Raw genomic sequence first — 27,754 nt, 5'->3', positions numbered from 1 at the left:
TAAATATAATATAATATTTAAATAATTCTTATAATTATTTAATATATTATATTTATTTATAAAACCGTCGGTAAACAAAGAGCCAAACTCATGTGAGCTGTAAAAGCAAACTCCGCGACTCGCGGAGTTTGAAGGCCAAAAGGGCCGCGAGTCGCGGAGGCCCAATTTCTGAAACTCCCTATAAAAGCAACCGAATTCTGATCACAAAAAATAATCTTTTTTCCTTCTTCTCTCAATATATACATAATATATATTTATAATTTATATTTTAATTTTAATTTTAATTTTAAATCCTAATAATAAGGGTATGTTAGCGAATATTGTAAAGGTGTAAGTCGAAATTCTGTCCGTGTAACGCTACGCTATTTTTAATCATTGTAAGTTATGTTCAACCTTTTTACATTAATGTCTCGTAGCTAAGTTATTATTATGCTTATTTAATCTGAAGTAATCATGATGTTGGGCTAATTACTAAAATTGGGTAATTGGGCTTTGTACCATAATTGGGGTTTGGATAAAAGAACGACACTTGTGGAAATTAGACTATGGGCTATTAATGGGTTTTATATTAACTAAACAATACCTTGTTAATTTAATATACAAACTTATAATTTGACGTATTTATATATAACCACATACGCTTGACTGGGTACGGTGGGCGGGATATCTATAAATACCAATAATTATTCATTTTACCGGATACGGAACTGGATTAATAGTTAATAGACTTGTTGAAACAGGGGTGAATTACATTCAAGGGTAATTGGTGTAATTGTTAACAAAGTAGTAAAACCTAGGTTTACACGCAGTCGATAACCTGGTGTATTCATTAAACAAAGTATTAAAACCTTGTTACAATTCGAATCCCCAATTAGTTGGAATATTTAACTTCGGGAATAAGAATAATTTGACGAAGGCTTTCGCTCTTTATATTTATGACTGATGGACTATTATGGACAAATCTGTATGGACATATTATATAATCCAGGACAAAGGACAATTAACCCATGGGCTTAAAATCAACACGTCAAACATCATGATTACGGAAGTTTAAATAAGCATAATTCTTTTATTTCATATTTAATTTCCTTTATTTTATATTTAAGTGCACTTCTAATTATCGTAATTTTTATTGTTATTGTATTTAATTGCACTTTTAATTATTGTACTTTTTAATTATCGCAAGTTTATTTTATCGCACTTTTATTATTCGTAATTTCATTATTGTTATTTACTTTACGCTTTAAATTAAGTCTTGTATTTATTTATAATTTTACATTTAGTTTTAATTGCGACTAAAGTTTTAAAATCGACAAACCGGTCATTAAACGGTAAAAACCCCCCTTTATAATAATAATATTACTTATATATATATATTTGTATTTTTATAAAAGTAAACTAATATAGCGTTAAGCTTTATTTAAAAAGATTCCCTGTGGAACGAACCGGACTTACTAAAAACTACACTACTGTACGATTAGGTACACTGCCTATAAGTGTTGTAGCAAGGTTTAAGTATATCTATTCTATAAATAAATAAATATCTTGTGTAAAAATGTATCGTATTTAATAGTATTTTCTGCTAAAATTTAATAGTATTTTATACCCCCTAGCTTTAACATCAAGTATTTTTGGCGCCGCTGCCGGGGAATACTCTTAAACGCCGGAAGCGCAACGCTAATAATATAAAAAAGAAAAAAAAAAGATTTTTAGTTTACTTTTATTAAAATTCATTTTTATAAAAATACGTTTTAGATATTCGAAAATATAAAAAGAAAAACAAAAATATAAGTATTTTTAAGATTTTGTTAAATATTTAAGTTTTATAAAGTTTCTTTAGTTTGTAAAAATATAAGTTTTATTTAATTTATTTTATAAATAAAAAACCAAAAAAAAAGTATAAATATATATAAATCTATTTTTTTTAGATTGTTATAAAGTATTTTATTTTTATCTTAGTTATTAAAGATAAGTTTTATTTAAATTATATTAATATTTTAATTAGATTTTAAAACAGAAAATATAAAAACATAAAAAAAAAGAAAAACGCGTCAAATTTTAAACAAGCTGTCAATTGAATTTCTGAACCCCGCGACTCGCGGGGTTTGCTGCATCGAATACCGCAAGTCGCGGAGCTGCTCTGACGCTACCGACAGAAACCCTAAACTGCATTTATTACGGATAATTATTAATTATAATTATTATTAACCCTAATTATTATTATTATTATAATTAGTTTTATTTTAAGTTATTTTTTATTTAATTTATATTTTAGTTTATTTAGTTTAATTAATTTGTAAAATTAATAGTTTTAATAAATAAATAATATAAAAATAATATTTTTATAAAAATTGTAATTTTTACAACTTTTTGTATATTTTTATATTTTGTCCCTTTTCAATCGTTTTAGCATAATATTTGTATTTTTAGCTCATATTTAGTTTTAAACTTAGTTTTTGCAATAGTTATTTTTACTTCTAGATTTTTAGGCTTTGCCGTAAAATCCCTTAAGTGTTTTTCCTTTAGACTAAGATTTAGGTACTTTAGAATTTTGCGACGCCTTTTTAAGTTTTAGTTTCTTTTTAAGTTATTTCCATTTGGGATATAGTTTTTCCTGTAAGCTTTAATATTTTTAGACGACTTTTACCTATGTATCAATTATCATTCCAATTAGTAATCTCAATTTGCGATTATAATTTTAAGTTAGTTGTAGTAATAAGGTTAGGTTAGTCAAGTATTTTTAAGTTTTATAAGTTTCTTTTATTTTTCCGTCGCCTTTTATCTTTCTTTCTTATTTTTCTTTTTCAATCTTTTTCCGACGAACTCTTTTTCTTTCTTATTTCTCGCTATTCTAGTTTTAGGACATAGATTTTTATTCTACTTCTTATCTAAATTTCTTAAAATTACGAAAATTTATTTTAAGTGGTTAAATTAATAGACATCAAAATTTTCTGGTTCGTAGTAATAGTTGGATTTGTACGTGGACCGGGTTATTGGAGCCAAACAGTCCTCAATTATATTGAGACCAAACGAATCCTGCCCCTCTGCTGCATCTTTTGGCTATTCGAAACGTGGGCAAAATCAGAAAAGTCTATTGATTGGATAACTTATTATAATTTTTCTTTCCTTTTAAAAACTAATAGGATATTCAGTGAATGCACCGAGCAAGACGTTCACCACCTTTTGTACGTTCACCACCTGTAACTAGATCAAGACATTTAGCAAATATTACTGCCGTTGATTTTTCTTTAGAATCGTCATCCAGTCGACCAAGTACTTCAGTTCAAATTTTCGATAATCCATTTTTTGAACCCGACCTCACAATTGAGAATCCGGAGAATATTCAGGAACGATTCATAGATCCTGAACCATTAAACTTTCCTCCGGAACCACCAATCATTCAAACAGAGATTGTTGAGGAACGAACCATAAAATCAGAATCCTCTAGTGATTCCGATTCAACAAATTCAATTATGGAGAATCTGGAACCTTTAAGTATGGAAGACCGAATGAGAGCTAAACGCACTGGCCAAGGTCACGCAATTACTCATCCAGACATTAATGCGCCAGATTATGAAATCAAAGGACAAATTCTACACATGGTGACTAATCAATGCCAATTTAGTGGTGCACCGAAGGAAGATCCAAATGAACATCTACGTACCTTTAATAGGATCTGCACACTATTTAAAATCCGAGAAGTGGAGGATGAACAGATATATCTCATGTTATTTCCCTGGACTTTAAAGGGATAAGTCAAAGATTGGTTGGAATCGTTACCTGAAGGGGCGATTGATACATGGGATGTTTTAGTTGAAAAATTTCTTAAACAATTCTTTCCTGCATCTAAAGCCGTAAGACTTCAAGCAGAAATTGTTACGTTTACACAGAAGCCAAATGAAACTCTATATGAGGCATGGACTAGATATGGAAAGTTGTTAAGAGGATGTCCGCAACATGGTTTAGACACCTGTCAAATAGTACAAATATTCTACCAAGGATGCGACATCACTACAAGGAAAGACATAGATATAGCAGCTGGTGGTTCTATTATGAAGAAAACCGAAACTGATGCTTACAAAATTATTGATAACACTGCTTCCCACTCACATGAGTGGCACCAAGAAAAAGATATCGTTAGATCATCTAAAGCAGCTAGAGCCGATTCTAGCCATGACTTAGATTCCATTTCCGCAAAGATAGATGCTGTCGAGAGACGAATGGAAAAGATGACTAAAGATATTCACTCAATACGAATTAGTTGTGAGCAGTGTGGAGGACCACATTTGACAAAAGATTGTCTCAGTATTGAATTAACAATGGAACAAAGAGAGAATATTTCATACATAAACCAAAGGCCTGGAAATAATTATCAGAATAATTATCAACCGCCAAGACCGATTTACAATCAAAACCAGAATTATAACCGAAATATTCCATACAACAACCAACAAGGTCCTAGCAATCAACAAGTATCCAATAATACTTATAATCAGCAAAGACCTAATTTTCAAAACAAACCACCACAACAAACCGATGATAAAAAGCCGAATTTAGAAGATATGATGACGAAGCTAGTTGAAACTCAAACGCAGTTTTTCACATCTCAAAAACAAACCAATGAACAAAATGCTCAAGCATTTAGAAATCAACAAGCTTCCATTCAAAATCTGGAACAAGAAGTAAGTAACCTAGCAAGGTTAATAGGTGAAAGAAAACCGGGAAGTCTACCTAGTGATACAAATGCTAATCCCCGGAATGAAACAGCTAAAGCCATTACCACAAGAAGTGGTACAACACTTAAACCACCTGAAATTCCTGTAACTTCTGATGAAGCTATTCCTACTCCACAAGAACCACAACCTGATCAAGATAAGGAAAAAGAACCGGTAGTTGAAAAGGTTAATGAAGATAACACAGTTAAGGCTAAACCTTATGTTAAACCATACCAACCACCACTTCCTTACCCGAGTAAAATGAAGAAAGAGAAACTTGAAGCCGAGCAATCCAAATTCTTGGATATGTTTAAACAGATAAATGTAAATCTTCCTTTCATTGATGTGATTTCAGGAATGCCTAGATATGCTAAATTCTTGAAAGATCTAATCTCAAATAGAAAGAAAATGGAAGAACTCTCGGCTGTTACTATGAATGCTAATTGTTCAGCAGTGCTGTTGAATAAGATACCAGAAAAATTATCTGATCCAGGAAGTTTCATAATTCCATGTTTTCTGGGTAGTCTTAGTTCAATAGAAGCATTGGCAAACTTAGGTGCTAGTATAAATCTAATGCCGTATTCACTATACGCTAAACTAGACCTTGGAGAATTGAAACCAACCAGAATAAGCATACAACTAGCCGATAGATCAATAAAATATCCTAGAGGGATAATGGAGAACATGCTAGTTAAAGTTGGTACTTTAGTATTTCCAGTAGATTTTGTTGTTCTGGACATGGAAGAAGATTCTCAAGTTCCTCTCATATTAGGAAGACCATTCTTAAACACGGCTAAAGCAATGATAGACGTGTTCGGTAAAAAACTGACCCTAAGTATAGAGGATGAGAGTGTTACCTTTTCAGTTGATAGAGCAATGCAAAAACCGCAATCTGCAGATGATACATGTTATTATATTCAAACTATAGATGCACATGCAGAATTATTAGAAGAATTTCCAGAATTACAAGGAACAGGAGAATGTTCTTTAGGAGAAGGTAATGAACCAATTGATGAAGCTGAAATGTTAGCTACACTTATAGCTAATGGATATGAACCAACAACAGAAGAAATTCAAATGCTAAAAGAAGAAGACGGATATCGATACAAATCATCGATAGAAGAACCTCCGAAATTAGAGTTAAAGCCACTTCCAAACCATTTGGAATACGCTTATTTACATGGTGAATCTGAATTACCTGTAATAATATCGTCTTCTCTTACTGAAAATGAGAAATCACAACTCATTTCTGTGTTGAAAGCTCATAAACCAGCCATTGCATGGAAGATTCATGATATTAAAGGAATAAGTCCTTCGTATTGCACACATAAAATCCTTATGGAAGAAGGTCATAAAACGTATGTGCAACGCCAACGAAGACTAAATCCTAAATATGCAAGATGTAGTTAAGAAAGAGATTATTAAACTGCTAGATGCAGGTCTAATTTATCCAATCTCTGATAGTCCATGGGTAAGCCCAGTTCAATGCGTGCCTAAGAAGGGTGGCATGACTGTCATTACAAATGAGAAAAATGAGCTTATTCCTACTAGGACTGTAACAGGATGGCGTGTATGTATTGATTATAGAAAATTAAATGATGCCACCAGAAAAGATCACTTTCCCTTACCTTTCATTGATCAAATGTTGGAAAGATTAGCCGGAAATAGTTACTATTGTTTTCTAGACGGATTTTCCGGATATTTTCAAATTCCAATAGCACCCGAGGACCAAGAGAAAACCACATTCACGTGCCCTTATGGTACTTTTGCTTACAAATGCATGCCATTTGGACTTTGTAACACCCCTGCAACCTTTCAAAGGTGTATGATGGCGATTTTTCACGACATGATAGAAGAATGCATGGAAGTTTTCATGGATGACTTTTCAGTCTTCGGTGATACATTTGAATCATGTCTAGTTAATCTTGAACGAATGCTGATTAGATGCGAACAATCAAATCTAGTTCTTAATTGGGAGAAATGTCATTTCATGGTTAAAGAAGGCATCGTTCTTGGACATAAAATTTCAAAAGAAGGAATTGAAGTGGATAGAGCTAAAGTAGATGTAATTACTAAACTTCCATATCCCACCAATGTTAGAGGAGTTAGGATTTTTCTAGGGCATGCCGATTTTTACCGACGTTTCATAAAAGATTTTTCTAAAATTGCCACTCCTATGAATAAACTCCTAGAAAAAGATGCTCCATTCATCTTTTCAGATGAATGTATCAAATCTTTTAATATTCTTAAAGAAAAACTCACTAATGCGTCGATCATGATAACACAAAATTGGAATCTACCATTTGAACTAATGTGCGATGCAAGTGATTTTGTAATGGGAGCCGTTTTAGGACAAAGGATTGAAAAACGATTTCAACCTATATATTATGCTAGTAAGACATTACAAGGAGCACAAACGAACCATACAACTACTAAAAAAGAACTCCTTGCTATTGTCTTTGCTTTTGACAAATTTCGATCATATCTCGTTCTAGCAAAAACGGTGGTCTATACCGACCATTCTGCTCTTAGATACCTATTTTCAAAACAAGATGCTAAACCAAGATTAATCCGTTGGATCTTACTCTTACAAGAGTTTGATATTGAAATCCGAGATAAAAGAGGAGCAGAAAATCTCGCCGCTGATCATCTTTCTCGTCTTGAAAATCCCGAATTAGAAGTTCTAAATGAATCGGCCATACAAGACAACTTTCCTGATGAATATCTATTGAAGATAGATTATAAAGAAATTCCATGGTTTGCAGACTATGCAAACTACTTAGTATGTGGATTCCTTGAAAAAGGATTATCGTACCAAAGACGAAAGAAATTCTTCAGTGATATAAAACACTATTTTTTGGAAGATCTACATTTGTTTAAAAGTTGTCCAGATGGAATAATATGCCGATGTGTATTTGGAGATGAAGCTAGTAAAATATTAAACCATTGTCACACAGGACCAACAGGAGGGCATTATGGGCCTCAACTAACAGCAAGAAAAGTTTATGATGCTGGATTCTATTAGCCTACAATTTACAAAGACGCACACCTTCTTTGCAAATCCTATGATGCTTGTCAAAGGGCCGGAAAAATAAGTCAACGTGATGAAATGCCACAAAATGTCATCCAAGTATGTGAAGTATTTGACATTTGGGGTATTGACTTTATGGGTCCATTTCCAAAATCTCATAATAATCTATATATACTCGTAGCCATTGATTATGTATCTAAATGGGCGGAAGCACAAGCTCTCCCAACTAACGATGCACGAGTTGTAGTCAACTTTTTAAAACGTCTTTTTGCAAGGTTTGAAACACCGAAAGCTTTAATAAGTGATCGGGGTACTCATTTCTGTAATAATCAACTTGAGAAAGTTCTTAAAAGATATGGAGTAACTCATAAAATCTCCACCGCATATCATCCACAAACAAGTGGACAAGTTAAAAATACCAACCGAGCATTAAAACGTATTCTAGAGAAAACCGTAGGATCAAATCTAAAGGAATGGTCCATTAAATTGGAGGATGCACTCTGGGCTTTTAGAACAGCCTACAAAACTCCAATTGGAACCACACCATTTAGACTTGTTTATGGAAAAGCATGTCATCTTCCAGTAGAAATTGAACACAAAGCGTTTTGGGCTTTGAAGACATGTAATCTTGATTTACATGAAGCCGGACGTCTACTATTAAGTCAACTAAATGAATTAGAAGAATTAAGACATCAAGCATACGAAAATTCGTTAATCTATAAAGAAAGAACGAAGAAATGGCATGATAAAAGAATCAGAAGTTCAAAAGAATTTAAAGAAGGAGACAGAGTTCTTCTTTTCAATTCACGATTCAAGCTATTTCCTGGAAAATTGAAATCAAGATGGTCTGGACCATTCATAGTCAAAAGTGTTTTCCCATACGGAACAGTAGAATTGATAAATTCAAATGGGATTGAATTTAAAGTTACTGGTCACAGAGTTAAACATTACATACATGGTCCGATGGAAGTTGACAACGAAGTTAATCATAATTTCGACACCACAGCTAACTAAGTGTGGGGAGAATCAAGTCTTTAAAGGATAATATGTATTTCTGTTAGAGTTAGATTGTCTGTTTTCGTGTAGTTCTCGAAAATGGAACCCGAATGGTCTTTCCCTAGCAGACCCTAAAGAACTAGTCTTCTCCTCCCATTCTGAATTTTTATTTTTTTTTAGGTTTTTACAAAATGAAGACTGCCTGTGAACTAAACCATGGTCTAATGCTACGCGCTTTGATCACTAAACGTAATAATGACATACTACCGAGTGAAATAGTATCAGTAATCAGAGAAAGAATGGATGGAGTTAGAAAAGAATCCAGATGCGAAGATAATAAGTTACAATTTTGTAAAGGAAAATCAAAATCCACAGCAAAAAGAAGAGCACGACACCTAGAAAGATGTCACAAATGCGGAAAATGGTCACATGGAGGTAAATGTTCAAATAATCAAACCTATTCAAATACCGAATTTGTTACTTCATGCAGAGACGGACCGTTCATATGTTTAGAAGAAAAGACACTGAATGCTCGAGGTTACGCCTATGTAGCTATGGAAAACCAATTAAACCGACTATATTATGAATGGGATAGATCATATAACTAAGAAATCTATTTCACAGGTATGTCTGTACAGTTTTTATTTTATTTTTTTTTATTTTTAACCTTTTGATAATAAACGCTAATTTGTTCGCTATAAAGTATTAAATTGGTATTGAATAAAATTAGGTTTGGCGACCGAAATTATTGATATCATTCAAAAAAAATTATTACATCACTGCGAAATTTAACGTTTATTCTTAAGGTATAAATATCTTTAATCAATCAACCCAAAATATTTCAAAAATTCGTCATGAGTTAAATTAGGTCTTGGAACCGAAATTACTTTACCGAAAAGAGGGGCGCATATTTTTGATAATATTTGATTGATTAAAGTGGGATAAAAAGCCAAAAAGATTTTTAATTTTATTTTTACCATGTTTTTAAAATTAATATTTAAATCTTAAATTAATATTGTAAACTTTGTAAAATCAATATATTTAAAATTATAAATATTAGAAAAATTAATATAAGTTTGGTGTGAATTTATAATATGAATTCTTAAATTAAGTTTGGTGTGAATTTTTAATTATTAAAATATGAATTTTTAATTTTATACATTTTAAATTTTAAGTTTGGTGTGAATTTTTAATATTAATTTTGAATTTCATATTTAAGCTGTGTGAATTTAAAAACAAAAATTTACTTTATCTCATTAAGTTAAAAATATGATTTTTAAAATTCGTCGTAAGTTGAAGACTAGGTCTTTGAACTGAAATTGCTTTACCCGAGGGAGGGACGAGAACTTTTATTATCATTATTTTTAATCTTATTGAATTAAAGTATGCCAAAAACATTAAAAAAACCCAAAAATCTTATCTTTTAAAACAATCGCTACAAAAAGACAAATTTTAAAATTTTGTCGAAGGACGGACTAGGACATCAATCCGAAACAACCTCGTCCTAAATAACAAGGGAAACAAAATTTTAAAAATTAATTACTTAATTGTTTTAATTAATATAAGTTAATGATTTTATTAAAAAAAAAAAAAAAAAACAAACTCCGCGACTCGCGGAGTTTGCAGTTTCAAACACCGCGACTCGCGGAGGTATCGGATTCCAGAAAAAAAATATAGCTGAACGAACAGCTCAAACCACACACCACAGGAAAAAAAAACTGCGAAAAACCTGCGCGAAAAAACCCCAAAAACACCCCTAAAATCACAATTTTTAACCGTTAATCACTAAATCTTTTACTAAAATCATGTTGAGAAGGATGCTATCAAGGAATTACTCAAGAAAAACGGTAAATTTCTACACCTAAACACCATTTAATCCGAAAATTAGTGTTCTTGAGCAATTTTTTTCCCCAAATTGATTTTGATGCTTTTTAGTGTAATTAGGCTTAAATTGTTTATGTATTATGCTTGTATAACCTAGATTGATGCTATTTAACATGATTAGAAGCCTTAAACTTCAAATTTAGAGTAATCTAGGGTTTGTGTTCTTGAACAAATTTGGGGCTTTTTGATATAAACAGGTTATGGCCGATTTTTGTCATGAATTGTTGCTAAATTAAGTAGTGTAACATGTTTAGGTAGTTAAATGATCCAAACTTTGAGCCTAAACATGATTTTGAGAATTAAAGTGGACTTTTTCAAGTCTAAAATTCATGAACTTGATTTTTGAGAGATAATGCCATTTGAAACTTGTTTAATTGCTAGTAATGATTATTTTGACATGTTATTTGAGTTGAATGCTTATGAACTTGGCGAACATTTTCGTATATGCTTATTTGAAAAAGTGTAGATTTGATGAAAATATGAAAATGAGCTTAAGTTTGATATAAATTGATCATGTCATTGTAATTATTTTGATTTTGCTGACACTAATGCATATTTGGATGCACAAAAATTGTGTTTGATGTGTTTTGCAGACTGAAAGGGGTGAATCTTCATCCCAAGCTCGCAATGCTCCTGCTGAGAATACGGAACAACAGGAGGTGGATAACTACTACAAGCAAGATATACCTCATCCAGTCATGACATTTTCTGATATGCACTTGGAAGATTTGCACCCGAACCTGAGATTTGACAGACTTTGGATAGATTATCCAAAATACCAAAGGGGTTTGCATACTCTTCATTCTAAAGTTGTTGAGGTACCTAGGGTCATAGAATGGGGACCATTAGAAGCAGTAGAATTGGCCGGGCCAATTAGGGAATTACTTGTACAGAGGTATGGTAATTCTACTTTTAATGACTGGGTACGTTTATTCACCATGCGTAGACCTGTATATAAAGTATGGTGTGAAGAATTGTTGTGTAGTATAGAGTTGAATGATAGGGTAGCTAGTTTAACCGATCAATCTTTTATTAGATTTTTGTTAGGAGGTTCGATGCGCCACATGTCTTTACTAGACATGGCTCAGGCTTTACGTATATATACGCATGAGGAGTTAGCAACTGCCGATTGTAGAGGGTTGATACTAAATGGTAGAAAGATAGATGAAAATTTTGATACACAAGGTGTATGGAGTCAAATGACAAGCCATCACCGATTCAAAGGGGGAAATTACTCTTATTTGGATATAGATAGAGCTGAATTAAGAGTAATTCATAGGTTTTTAGCTAATTCGATTACACAAAGAGGTAAGAACAAGGAAAAGGTAAATGAACAGGATTTGTTTTACCATATGTGTATTCGAGACCCACAAAGCGCTGTAAGTATACCTTATTGTGTGGGTTATTATTTATCAGCTATGGTTAGGGGGATGATGAAAGGACCCGTTCATATACATTATAAACGATTCACAATAGTTGATTACATTGCGAGGTATTTGACCTCTATATGATACATTTTATAAACATTGCATTCGTTTTTAAAAGACAAAATTTCTTTACATTGAAAATTGACAGGCATGCATACCATTTCATAATATCCACTATCCAACTATAAATTGATTTAATAATAATCTTTGATGAACTCAATGACTCGAATGCAACGTTCTTCGAAATATGCTATGAAAGACTCCAAGTAATATCTTTGATAATGCCAAAAATGAACACATATTTTATAGCATTATTCCCCAAGAAAGACAAGATTTTAGTTGATATTGTTCCATTTTCAAGTAATATTCGTTTATATTAAATAAGTGCGAAGACAAAAGGCGAAAACGACGAATTGAAGACACAAAGGTCCAAACAGCTCAAAAGTACAAGATACAATCAAAAAGGTTCAAATTATTGATGAAGAACGTCTAAAAATGACAAGAGTACAAGTTACAAAACGCAAAGTACACGATATAAAATTGTACGAAAGGACGTTCGAAAATCCGGAACCGGGGCATGAACCAACTTTCAGCGCTCGACGCAACGGTGTAAAAATTACGAGTCAACTATGCACAAGAATAAAATATAATATTTAAATAATTCATAATAAGAATAATATTAAATAATAAAAAGTTGTTAATTGAGCATAGTTCAGGGGTCGTAAATGAAAATTCAATTTCATATTTTGCCTATAAAAGGCGATGATTATCGATGTATTTTACGCACACCTTTTTCTATCTTTTTCTTATTTTTCTATTTATCAATATCAATATCTATAATTTATATCTATAATTCTCTATCATAATGTTAATGTAATCAGATATAACAATAATCTTAATTTTAATTTTAAATTATGATAATAATAAGATTTATGATAGAGATCGTTTGAGTGTGTAAGTCGAGATTCTGTCCGTGTAACGCTACGCTATTTTTAATCATTGTAAGTTATGTTCAACCTTTTTAATTTAATGTCTCGTAGCTAAGTTATTATTATGCTTATTTAATCCGAAGTAATCATGATGTTGGGCTAATTACTAAAATTGGGTAATTGGGCTTTGTACCATAATTGGGGTTTGGACAAAAGAACGACACTTGTGGAAATTAGACTATGAGCTATTAATGGGCTTTATATTTGTTTAACTAAATGATAGTTTGTTAATGTTAATATAAAGATTTACAATTGGGCGTCCCTATAAATTACCATATACACTCAATCGGACACGATGGGCGGGGTATTTATATGTACGAATAATCGTTCATTTAACCGGACACGGGAATGGATTAATAGCCACTAGAATAATTAAAACAGGGGTGAAATTATGTACAAGGACACTTGGTATAATTGATAACAAAATATTAAAACCTTGGGTTACACTCAGTCGACATCCTGGTGTAATTATTAAACAAAGTATTAAAATCTTGTTACAGTTTAAATTCCCAATTAGTTGGAATATTTAACTTCGGGTATAAGGATAATTTGACGAGGACACTCGCACTTTATATTTATGACTGATGGACTGTTATGGACAAAAACCAGACGGACATATTAAATAATCCAGGACAAAGGACAATTAACCCATGGGCATAAAACTAAAATCAACACGTCAAACATCATGATTACGGAAGTTTAAATAAGCATAATTCTTTTATTTCATATTTAATTTCCTTTATTTTATATTTAATTGCACTTCTAATTATCGCATTTTTATTGTTATTGTATTTAATTGCACTTTTAATTATCGTACTTTTTAATTATCGCAAGTTTATTTTATCGCACTTTTATTATTCGCAATTTCATTATCGTTATTTACTTTATGCTTTAATTTAAGTCTTGTATTTATTTTTAATATTTTACATTTGGTTTTAACTGCGACTAAAGTTTTAAAATCGACAAACCGGTCATTAAACGGTAAAAAAACCCCCCTTTTATAATAATAATACTACTAGTACATATATATTTTTTTGTATTTTTTACAAATATTGTGTGTAAAAATATAGCGTTAAACTTCACTAGCTCCCTGTGGAACGAACCGGACTTACTAAAAACTACACTACTCTACGATTAGGTACACTGCCTATAAGTGTTGTAGCAAGGTTTAAGTATATCCACTCGATAAATAAATAAATAACTTGTGTAAAATTGTAGCATATTTAATAGTATTTCGTAACAAAAATAATACTATTTCGTATACACCCCCTACGACATCAAGTATTTTTGGCGCCGCTGCCGGGGAACGCCGAAGCGAAACGCTATATAAAAAAAAGGAATCTAGACAACTAGTTACCTTATTTTAAGATATGTAAAAAAAAAAAAAAAAAAGAAAAAAAAAATCTCGTTTTTAAAAAAAAAAAAAAAAAAAAATTCTGTAAAAAAAAACGTTTTTTTTTTAAGAAAAAAAAAATTCGTTTTTAAAAAAAAAAAAATTATATATTTTTAAGATTTTGTCTATAAAAAAATTATTTTAAGTTTTATTACCTTTAGTTTTTTTTTAGACTATAGTCGCAACTTTTAGTATTAAGTATAGTTTTTGCCTTAGTATTTATTTTTACTTCTAGAATTTTTAGGCTTTGCCGTAAAATCCCTTAAATGCTTTTTCTTTAGACTAAGATTTAGGTGCCTTAAAATTTTGCGACGCTATTTTTCGTGCTATTTTCTTATTTTTATTTTTCAACGCCTTTTACCTATGTATCAATTATCATTCCAAATTGTACTCTCAATTTGTAATTTTAATTTTAAGTTAGTGATCGTAATAAGGATCGATTAGTCGTGTGTTTTAAAGTCTTATAAGTTACTCTTTTTCATTCCTTTTTATTTTTCGACACTTTTCGACGCGCACTCTTTTTCTCTCTTATTTCTCGCCATTCTAGTTTTTAGGACTTAGAATTTTTTCTACTTCTTCTCTAAATTTCTTAAAATTACGAAAATTTATTTTAAGTAGTTAAATTGATAGACATCAAAATTTTCTGGTTCGTAGTAATAGTTGGATTTGTACGTGGACCGGGTTATTGGAGCCAAACAGTACTCAATTATATTGAGACCAAACGAATCCTGCCCCTCTGCTGCATCTTTTGGCTATTCGAAACGTGGGCAAAATTAGAAAAGTCTATTGATTGGATAACTTATTATAATTTTTCTTTCCTTTTTAAAACTAATAGGATATTCAGTGAATGCACCGAGCAAGACGTTCACCACCTTTTGTACGTTCACCACCTGTAACTAGATCAAGACATTTAGCAAATATAACCGCCGTTGATTTTTCTTTAGAATCGTCATCCAGTAGACCAAGTACTTCAGTTCAAATTTCCGATAATCCATTTTTTGAACCCGACCTCACAATTGAGAATCCGGAAAATATTCAGGAACGGTTCGTAGATCCTGAACCATTAAACTTTCCTCCGGAGCCACCAATCATTCAAACAGAGATTGTTGAGGAACGAACCATTAAATCAGAATCATCTAGTGATACCGATTCAACAAATTCAATTATGGAGAATCTGGAACCTTTAAGTATGGAAGACCGAATGAGAGCTAAATGCACTGGCCAAGGTCACGCAATTACTCATCCAGACATTAATGCGCCAGATTATGAAATCAAAGGACAAATTCTACACATGGTGACTAATCAATGCCAATTTAGTGGTGCGCCGAAGGAAGATCCAAATGAACATCTTCGTACCTTTAATAGGATCTGCACACTATTTAAAATCCGAGAAGTGGAGGATGAACAGATATATCTCATGTTATTTCCCTGGACTTTAAAGGGAGAAGCAAAGATTGGTTGGAATCGTTACCTGAAGGGGCGATTGATACATGGGACGTTTTAGTTGAAAAATTTCTTAAACAATTCTTTCCTGCATCTAAAGCCGTAAGACTTCAAGCAGAAATTGTTACGTTCACACAGAAGCCAAATGAAACTCTATATGAGGCGTGGACAAGATATGGAAAGTTGTTAAGAGGATGTCCGCAACATGGTTTAGACACCTGTCAAATAGTACAAATATTCTACCAAGGATGCGACATCACTACAAGAAAAGACATAGATATAGCAGCTGGTGGTTCTATTATGAAGAAAACCGAAACTGATGCTTACAAAATTATTGATAATACTGCTTCCCACTCACATGAGTGGCACCAAGAAAAAGACATCGTTAGATCATCTAAAGCAGCTAGAGCCGATTCTAGCCATGACTTAGATTCCATTTCCGCAAAGATAGATGCTGTGGAGAGACGAATGGAAAAGATGACTAAAGATATTCACTCAATACGAATTAGTTGTGAGCAGTGTGGAGGACCACATTTGACAAAAGATTGTCTCAGTATTGAATTAACAATGGAACAAAGAGAGAATATTTCATACATAAACCAAAGGCCTGGAAATAATTATCAGAATAATTATCAACCGCCAAGACCGATTTACAATCAAAACCAAAATTATAACCGAAATATTCCATACAACAACCAACAAGGTCCTAGCAATCAACAAGTATCCAATAATACTTACAATTAGCAACGACCTAATTTTCAAAACAAACCACCACAACAAACCGATGATAAAAAGCCGAATTTAGAAGATATGATGACGAAGCTAGTTGAAACTCAAACGCAGTTTTTCACATCTCAAAAACAAACCAATGAACAAAATGCTCAAGCATTTAGAAATCAACAAGCTTCTATTCAAAATCTGGAACAAGAAGTAAGTAACCTAGCCAGATTAATAGGTGAAAGAAAACCGGAAAGTCTACCTAGTAATACAAATGCTAATCCCCGAAATGAAACAGCTAAAGCCATTACCACAAGAAGTGGTACAACACTTAAACCACCTGAAATACCTGTAACTTCTGATGAAGCTATTCCTACTCCACAAGAACCACAACCTGATCAAAATAAGGAAAAAGAACCGGTAGTTGAAAAGGTTAATGAAGATAACACAGTTAAGGCTAAACCTTATGTTAAACCATACCAACCACCACTTCCTTACCCGAGTAAAATGAAGAAAGAGAAACTTGAAGCCGAGCAATCCAAATTCTTGGATATGTTTAAGCAGATAAATGTAAATCTTCCTTTCATTGATGTGATTTCAGGAATGCCTAGATATGCTAAATTCTTGAAAGATCTAATTTCAAATAGAAAGAAAATGGAAGAACTCTCGGCTGTTACTATGAATGCTAATTGTTCAGCAGTGCTATTGAATAAGATACCAGAAAAACTATCTGATCCAGGAAGTTTCACAATTCCATGTTTTCTGGGTAGTCTTAGTTCAATAGAAGCATTGGCAGACTTAGGTGCTAGTATAAATTTAATGCCGTATTCACTATACGCTAAACTAGACCTTGGAGAATTGAAACCAACAAGAATAAGTATACAACTAGCCGATCGATCAGTAAAATATCCTAGAGGGATAATGGAGAACATGCTAGTTAAAGTTGGTAATTTAGTATTTCCAGTAGATTTTGTTATTCTAGATATGGAAGAAGATTCTCGAGTTCCTCTTATATTAGAAAGACCATTTTTAAACACGGCTAAAGCAATAATAGACGTGTTCAATAAGAAACTGACCCTAAGTATAGAGGACGAGAGTGTTACCTTTTCAGTTGATAGAGCCATGCAACAACCTCAATCTGCAGATGATACATGTTATTATATTCAAACTATAGATGCACATGCAGAATTATTAGAATAATTTCCAGAATTACAAGGAACAGGAGAATGTTCTTTAGGAGAAGGAACAGAACAAATTAATGAAGCTGAAATGTTAGATACACTAATAGCTAATGGATATGAACCAACAACAGAAGAAATCCAAATGCTAAAAGAAGAAGACAGATATCGATACAAATCATCGATAGAAGAACCGCCAATATTAGAGTTAAAGCCACTTCCAACCCATCTGGAATACGCTTATTTACATGGTGAATCTGAATTACCAGTAATAATATCGTCTTCTCTCACAAATGATGAAAAATCTCGAATCATTTCTGTGCTTAAAGCTCATAAACCAGCTATTGCGTGGAAGATTCATGACATCAAAGGCATAAGTCCTTCGTATTGCACACATAAAATCCTTATAGAAGAAGGTCATAAAACGTATGTGCAACGCCAACGAAGACTAAATCCTAATATGCAAGATGTAGTTAAGAAAGAGATTATTAAACTGCTAGATGCAGGTCTAATTTATCCAATCTCTGATAGTCCATGGGTAAGCCCAGTTCAATGCGTGCCTAAGAAGGGTGGCATGACTGTCATTACAAATGAGAAAAATGAGCTTATTCCTACTAGGACTGTAACAGGATGGCGTGTGTGTATTGATTATAGAAAATTAAATGACGCCACCAGAAAAGATCACTTTCCCTTACCTTTCATAGATCAAATGTTGGAAAGATTAGCCGGAAATAGTTACTATTGTTTTCTAGATGGATTTTCCGGATATTTTCAAATTCCAATAGCACCCGAAGATCAAGAGAAAACCACATTCACGTGCCCTTATGGTACTTTTGCTTACAAACGCATGCCATTTGGACTTTGCAACGCCCCTGCAACCTTTCAAAGGTGTATGATGGAAATTTTTCACGACATGATAGAAGAATGCATGGAAGTTTTCATGGATGACTTTTCAGTCTTCGGTGATACTTTTGAATCATGTCTAGTTAATCTAGAATGAATGCTTATTAGATGCGAGCAATCAAATCTAGTACTTAATTGGGAGAAATGCCATTTCATGGTTAAAGAAGGCATCGTTCTTGGTCATAAAATTTCAAAAGAAGGAATTGAAGTGGATAGAGCTAAAGTAGATGTAATTTCAAAACTTCCACATCCCACCAATGTTAGAGGAGTTAGGAGTTTTCTAGGGCATGCCGGTTTTTACCGACGTTTCATAAAAGATTTTTCTAAAATTGCCACTCCTATGAATAAACTCCTAGAAAAGGATGCTCCATTCATCTTTTCAGATGAGTGTATCAAATCTTTTAATATTCTTAAAGAAAAACTCACTAATGCGCCGATCATGATAACACCAAATTGGAATCTACCATTTGAACTAATGTGCGATGCAAGTGATTTTGCAATGGGAGCCGTTTTAGGACAAAGGATTGAAAAACGATTTCAACCTATATATTATGCTAGTAAGACATTACAAGGAGCACAAATGAACTATACAACTACTGAAAAAGAACTCCTTGCTATTGTCTTTGCTTTTGACAAATTTCGATCATATCTCGTTCTAGCAAAAACAATAGTCTATACCGATCATTCTGCTCTTAGATACCTATTTTCGAAACAAGATGCCAAACCACGATTAATTCGTTGGATCTTACTCTTACAAGAGTTTGATATTGAAATCCGAGATAAAAGAGGAGCAGAAAATCTCGCCGCTGATCATCTTTCTCGTCTTGAAAATCCCGAATTAGAAGTTCTAAATGAATCAGCCATACAAGACAACTTTCCTGATGAATATCTATTGAAGATAGATTATAAAGAAATCCCATGGTTTGCAGACTATGCAAACTACTTAGTTTGTGGATTCCTTGAAAAAGGATTATCGTACCAAAAACGAAAGAAATTCTTCAGTGATATAAAACACTATTTTTGGGAAGATCCACATCTGTTTAAAAGTTGTCCCGATGGAATAATACGCTGATGTGTATTTGGAGATGAAGCTAGTAAAATATTAAACCATTGTCACACAGGACCAACAGGAGGGCATTATGGGCCTCAACTAACAGCAAGAAAAGTTTATGAAGCTGGATTCTATTGGCCTACAATTTACAAAGACGCACACCTTCTTTGCAAATCCTGTGATGCTTGTCAAAGGGCCGGAAAAATAAGTCAACGTGATGAAATGCCACAAAATGTCATCCAAGTATGTGAAGTATTTGACATTTGGGGTATTGACTTTATGGGTCCATTTCCAAAATCTCATAATAATCTATATATACTCGTAGCCATTGATTATGTATCTAAATGGGCGGAAGCACAAGCTCTCCCAACTAACGATGCACGAGTTGTAGTCAACTTTTTAAAACGTCTTTTTGTAAGGTTTGGAACACCGAAAGCTTTAATAAGTGATCAGGGTACTCATTTCTGTAATAATCAACTTGAGAAAGTTCTTAAAAGATATGGAGTAACTCATAAAATCTCCACCGCATATCATCCACAAACAAGTGGACAAGTTGAAAATACCAACCGAGCTTTAAAACGTATTCTAGAGAAAACCGTAGGATCAAATCCGAAGGAATGGTCCATTAAATTGGAGGATGCACTCTGGGCTTTTAGAACAGCCTACAAAACTCCAATTGGAACCACACCTTTTAGACTTGTTTATGGAAAAGCATGTCATCTTCCAGTAGAAATTGAACACAAAGCATTTTGGGCTTTGAAAACATGTAATCTTGATTTACATGAAGCTGGACGTCTACGATTAAGTCAACTAAACGAATTAGAAGAATTAAGACATGAAGCATACAAAAATTCGTTAATCTATAAGGAAAGAACGAAGAAATGGCATGATAAAAGAATCAGAAGTTCAAAAGAATTTAAAGAAGGAGACAGAGTTCTTCTTTTCAATTCACGATTCAAGCTATTTCCTGGAAAATTGAAATCAAGATGGTCTGGACCATTCATAGTCAAAAGAGTTTTCCCATACGGAACGATAGAATTAATAAATTCAAATGGGATTGAATTTAAGGTTAATGGTCACAGAGTTAAACATTACATACATGGTCCGATGGAAGTCGACAACGAAGTTAATCACAATTTCGACACCACAGCTAACTAAGTGTGGGGAGAATCAAGTCTTTAAAGGATAATATGTATTTCTGTTAGAGTTAGATTGTCTGTTTTCGTGTAGTTCTCGAAAATGGAACCCGAATGGTCTTTCCCTAGCAGACCCTAAAGAACTAGTCTTCTCCCCCCATTCTGAATTTTTATTTTTTTTTAGGTTTTTACAAAATGAAGACTGCCTGTGAACTAAACCATGGTCTAATGCTACACGCTTTGATCACTAAACGTAATAATGACATACTACCGAGTGAAATAGTATCAGTAATCAGAGAAAGAATGGACGGAGTTAGAAAAGAATCCAGATGCGAAGATAATAAGTTACAATTTGGTAAATGAAAGGACCCGTTCATATACATTATAAACGATTCACAATAGTTGATTACATCGCAAGGTATTTGACCTCTATATGATACATTTTACAAACATTGCATTCGTTTTTAAAAGACAAACTTTCTTTACAACGAAAGTTGACGGCATGCACACCATTTCATAATACATCCAACTATAATTGGCTTAATAATAATCTTGATGAACTCAATGACTCGAATGCAACGTCTTTCAAAATATGCCATGAATGACTCCAAGTAATATCCTTAAAATGAGCTAATGCACAGCGGAAGATTTCTTTAATACCTGAGAATAAACATGCTTAGAGTGTCAACCAAAAGGTTGGTGAGTTCATAGGTTTATCATAACAATCATTTCAATATATTAATAGACCACAAGATTTCCGTTTATAAATACATGTACACTCGCAAGTGTATAAAAGTATTCTATAAGTTGTAGGCACCCGGTAACAAGCCTTAACGTTCATGTTTTACCCTCTGAAGTACACCAGATCAGGTGTGTTTAAAATAACCTCGAAGTACTAAAGCATCACATAGTCAGGATGGGGTTTGTCAGGCCCAATAGATCTATCTTTAGGATTCGCGCCTACCGTACATAGACAAGTAGTTTAATGTTACCAAGCTAAGGGTATATTTCTGGTTTAAACCCACGTAGAATTAGTTTTAGTACTTGTGCCTATTTCGTAAAACATTTATAAAAACAGCGCATGTATTCTCAGTCCCAAAAATATATATAAAAGGGAGCAAATGAAACTCACCATACTGTATTTCGTAGTAAAAATACATATAACGTCATTTAACAAGTGCAAGGTTGTCCTCGGATTCACGAACCTATATTAATTATATATATTTATATGTTGGTCAATATTTGTTTAACAATTTTTGGTCAAGTCATAGTGTACCACAATCCTAATGCTCGAGACTAATATGCAAAAGTCAACAAAAGTCAACTTGACCCAAAATGACTTCTAAAATTTATACGTGTTTATTATATAACTTAACTATAGTCGTTTTATATATTTAAATATATTTATTAGATTTTATAATAATAAAAGTCATTTATTAATAAAAATTTATATTAACGTTTATATATGATAAAATATACTTTTATATATCTTAAGTAGTAAAATTTATAAAGTTCACTTAATATAGTAAAACTATAATGGTAAGTATTATTAATGTAATTATATTACACGTGGTGAAAAATATCTTTGTATCCCCTATTTATTTGATAAAATAATATTGATCATAATAATAATAAGTAAAAGTTGTATTATTTTGTAATAATAATTATTATTATTCTATAAAAAATAATAATATTTATATTTACTAAAAATGTTATTATGATAAAATGATAATACTAACATAATAGTAATAATGATATTTTATAATAACAATGATATTTGTATTAAAATAATAACGACGATAGTAATAATAATTATTTTAACAATAATACTAAAATTCAGTTGACTATAACTTCTAATCCGTTCATCGAAACCATTCGATATCTAAATGAAAAGTTCTTTATTTTTCGCTAGCTTTTCAACGACATGCATATCAGATACCCTATCTCAGTAGCATATGTATCTAATTCAGGATTCAACAAACCTATCTAAGGACAATATCGAATGTACAAGCATGCATAATCCTATATACTCGAGCACTAGTCAGGGATACACTATTGATATATAAAAGTTAAGTTATAAGTGCTCACGTATCAATATTGAGATTCAATATTGCAGGAAAGTACGTAGACGCAACGGAGATGATAAACACTAGATTGACCTCACGAGCATACCCATGAACCATACCCATCACCTCCATAGCTATAACCCATAATTTTCTTAGCTTCGACTAATTAAAAAAAACTATTTTGAAATCACTCGGACAGCACTCCGTCGTAATATTTTATGTATACTAATAATATCTTAAAATAATACAGAGCAAATATATATATATATATATATATATATATATATATATATATATATATATATATATATATATATATATATATATATATATATATATATATATATATATAAATCGATTGAGAGAGTTTAGAGAAATATATTTTCAAGTTTCTATGAAATAATGAAACCTATTGAATTCTATTTATAATCTATTTTTGAATTATTAAAGTGAATTATTAAAGTATGAACTATTAAAGTGAATTATTAAAGTATGAATTATTAAAGTGAATTATTAAAGTATGAATTATTAAAGTGAATTATTAAAGTATGAATTATTAAAGTTAAAGTAAAGTAAAAGTAAAGTAAAGGTAAAGTTAAAGTATAGTAAAAGTATAAAAACTATGTATGTATAATACGCGTATAAATATATATAATATTAATTTAAATCGTTATATATATTTAATGAAATAAAATATAAATATCGTTATATTTATTATACTGGTTAAGTAATGAGTTGTCAAAAGTGATTCTAGATATTTATAAAAGTTATATACGTTTTAATAATAAAGTTCTTTTTAAACTGAAAACATCTTTGTACGTTTGAAAATAGATTAATAGAATATTATGGAAACCAATTCTCCACTAACTTTTGTCTAACTTTCGTAAATGACACTTTTTATTTTTATTTATAAATAGCTTTACAAATTATTCCGAATATCGTTAAGAGGAATAGATTTTCTCAAATCATAGTGGACCTCTCAACAGAGACTTGTAATCATAATTCAATATTTCTGATAATTCAATCATTTAATATATATATTTTTTTAATTTCTTTGATAATCATATTGAAACAAATACGTTCATATAAAGCATTATACGTTTAAATACTTTGTTGATATTTTCAATTTATAATATATACACATATACATACATGTTCATTTATTGGTTCGTGAATCATTGGAATTTGGTCGAGGTTTAAATGAATGTATAAACATAGTTTAAAATCCTTGAGATTTAACTTAACAAACATTTTTTATCGTGTCAGAATAATATAAAGATAAAGTTTAAATTTAGTCGGAAATTTTCGGGTCGTCACAGTAAAGGAAAATCAAAATCCGCAGCGAAAAGAAGAGCACGACACCTAGAAAGATGTCACAAATGCGGAAAATGGTCACATGGAGGTAAATGTTCAAATAATCAAACCTATTCAAACACCGAATTTGTTACTTTATGCAGAGACGGACCGTTCATATGTTTAGAAGAAAAGACACTGAATGCTCGAGGTTACGCCTATGTAGCTATGGAAAACCAATTAAACCGACTATCTTATGAATGGGATAGATCATATAACTAAGAAATCTATTTCACAGGTATGTCTGTACAGTTTTTATTTTTATTTTTATTTTTAACCTTTTGATAATAAACGCTAATTTGTTCGCTATAAAGTATTAAATTGGTATTAAATAAAATTAGGTTTGGCGACCGAAATTATTGATATCATTCAAAAATTTATTACATCACTGCGAAATTTAACGTTTATTCTTAAGGTATAAATATCTTTAATCAATCAACCCAAAATATTTCAAAAATTCGTCATGAGTTAAATTAGGTCTTGGAACCGAAATTACTTTACCGAAAAGAGGGGCGCATATTTTTGATAATATTTGATTGATTAAAGTGGGATAAAAAGCCAAAAATATTTTTAATTTTATTTTTACCATATTTTTAAAATTAATATATAAATCTTAAATTAATATTGTAAACTTTGTAAAAATAATATATTTAAAATTGTAAATATTTGAAAAATTAATATAAGTTTGGTGTGAATTTATAATATGAATTTTTAAAATTAAGTTTGGTGTGAATTTTTAATTTTTAAAATATGAATTTTTAATTTTATGCATTTTAAATTTTTAAGTTTGGTGTGAATTTTTAATATTAATTTTGAATTTTATATTTAAATTGTGTGAATTTAAAAACAAAAATTTACTTTATCTCATTAAGTTAAAAATATGATTTTTAAAATTCGTCGTAAGTTGAAGACTAGGTCATTGAACCGAAATTGCTTTACCCGAGGGAGGGACGAGAACTTTTATTATCATTATTTTTAATCTTATTGATTTAAAGTATGCCAAAAAAATTAAAAAATCAAAAAATCTAAGCTTTTAAAACAATTGCTTGAAAATGACAAATTTTAAAATTTTGTCGAGGGACGGACTAGGGCATCGTTCCGAAACGCCCTCATTCTTAAAAGAAACAAATTTTTAAAATTAATTAATATTTGTTTTATAAGTTAAAGGTTTTATAAATAAAAAAAATAGTATGTATATATTTGTTTGTAGTTTATCTTACAAGATAGGATAAAACAACGCGTTTTCAAATACTGGCATTAAGTTCAGCAAAAGCAAGTAATTTTGACGACAAGATGCAAAATATGTGTGAAATAACAAACAAGACGGAATAAACAAATGACGTGCACCATTTATCATTCAACAAACAAACAACAATATGTTTGAAACTTTGGTAAAATTTAATCACTTTTCTAAGCTTATCACCCTCAATAATTTAAATTGTTACTGATTTCTTGCAAATGAGGGCATTGCAAGATCTTAAGTGTGGGAAGGGGTTAAATTCTTTCGGATTTTAAAATTTTTTTATTTTAAACACTTGGTTACCATTAAAAATACTAGTAACGCTGTAGTTGTATTAGAATCTAGTGCTCTCCGATAACAAGGAACAGCCCTAGTCTTATATACTGACTACCCACTTCTAGTAAATTTTTCAAAATTTTCAACAAAATGAATTCAAAATCATGTTTATACATATTTATGAACGATGAAAACTAGGTCATTGAGCCGAAATTATCGTTACCTCGGAAAGGACATAAATTGAGAAACAACCAAAATGTTAGAATTCATTTAAAAATGGAATAGAGGAAAATAAAAAGGCAAAGAAAGGATAATAAAAGCCAAGTGTGGGAAAACTTTACCAAGTTATTTTAAACATATGTAACATATTTCTGTAACAAATAATTTAAGATACTTTTGTTTTGGACTAAATTGACCGTTTTACCCGCAATATTATAATAAAGATAAAAAGATGGATCTACACGATGAATCAATTCCATCATTAAAAGGAAGTAAAGTCTTTCGAAAAAGACACGCGCTTCTTGATTTAGGTCATGAAGTTGTCGTCCAGACCAGCTGTAGGTTGACGAAAAATCTAGAAAAGTCATCACTAAAATCGGCTAGAAATCCACGGACCTCAGCATCAAACAGGGTCGCCAAGTGGTCAGATTTATCCTAACCATGAGAAGGATTTATCTCGTACAATGGGGGGGCACCGTGCAAATTAGCTGAATAAGACTAATGAATCAGATCCCCAGAAAAGGATAATCTCCTTAAAGATTAAAAATCAGCTTTTAAGACTGATATTACTCAATCCTTGAGATTGACCTTAAAGATTGAGAATTCAAACTCATGGAATTCGATGATATCTAAACTCGAGCTTGAACGAGAAAATATTTTGATCAAAATTGCAAACCGATTTGTTTTCTGAAAATCCATTTTCAATGCGTTCATTATCATTGAACGTAAAATCCTAGGAATTCACCTGGAATTCATTAGGTCACCTGAAGCAAATCGGGTGTCAACCGTAAGAACGGTGGTTGCATAGCATGGTCAGAGACAGGACCTTGTGCCAGACCGAAAAATCATAGGATGATCTTTACTATTGCTCCTACCAAGGATAGTTCTAGCATCCGACACGTTAATAAGACCATAATCATTTGCATGTCACGGGACATTGCCTTAACAGTTTCTTGTTCATCGCTTTCCTTTACAACCGGACGGTAGTTTACCGAAAGGTAATATACGGAACAAGTAAACTGGATGTGTGCTATTCGATACTGGGATAGCGGTGGATTACACGAACCTAAAAGTTTTAGCCAAAATATTGATCCACAAATATATTTTGCAACACCGATGATGGATCAAATCAGAAAACTTGTCTAGGGTAAAATCTAGCATGAATTTTCAAAAGATCAAATGTTTTCATAAAGATCCAATTTCTTTGAAGGATCTAAATTTTTATAGTCATGTGGGACTGTAAACCGCCTTTCAAATGTGCACTTTGCTTTGGAAACCGAAAGTAAATCGGCTATTTGATTGAAAGTGTCGTTGACCTAAACCCAAGGCAACTATAAAAGACACACCCACCTTTAACCACATCGTTACTATCATTGTTCATACCGCCGTATTAAAATCACTGATGTACAAAGTGTGAAGAATAAAGAAGTGATTCAAGTATTTTTCAAAACTATATTGCTTGAGGACAAGCAACGCTTAAGTGTGGGAATATTGATAATGCCAAAAATGAACACATATTTTATAGCATTATTCCCCAAGAAAGACAAGATTTTAGTTGATATTGTTCCATTTTCAAGTAATATTCGTTTATATTAAATAAGTGCGAAGACAAAAGGCGAAAACGACGAATTGAAGACACAAAGGTCCAAACAGCTCAAAAGTACAAGATACAATCAAAAAGGTTCAAATTATTGATGAAGAACGTCTAAAAATGACAAGAGTACAAGTTACAAAACG

Source organism: Rutidosis leptorrhynchoides, chromosome 6 (genome assembly GCF_046630445.1).
Source record: "Rutidosis leptorrhynchoides isolate AG116_Rl617_1_P2 chromosome 6, CSIRO_AGI_Rlap_v1, whole genome shotgun sequence".
In the NCBI taxonomy this organism is placed as follows: domain Eukaryota; kingdom Viridiplantae; phylum Streptophyta; class Magnoliopsida; order Asterales; family Asteraceae; genus Rutidosis; species Rutidosis leptorrhynchoides.
Note: the sequence above shows the minus strand (reverse complement) of the source record.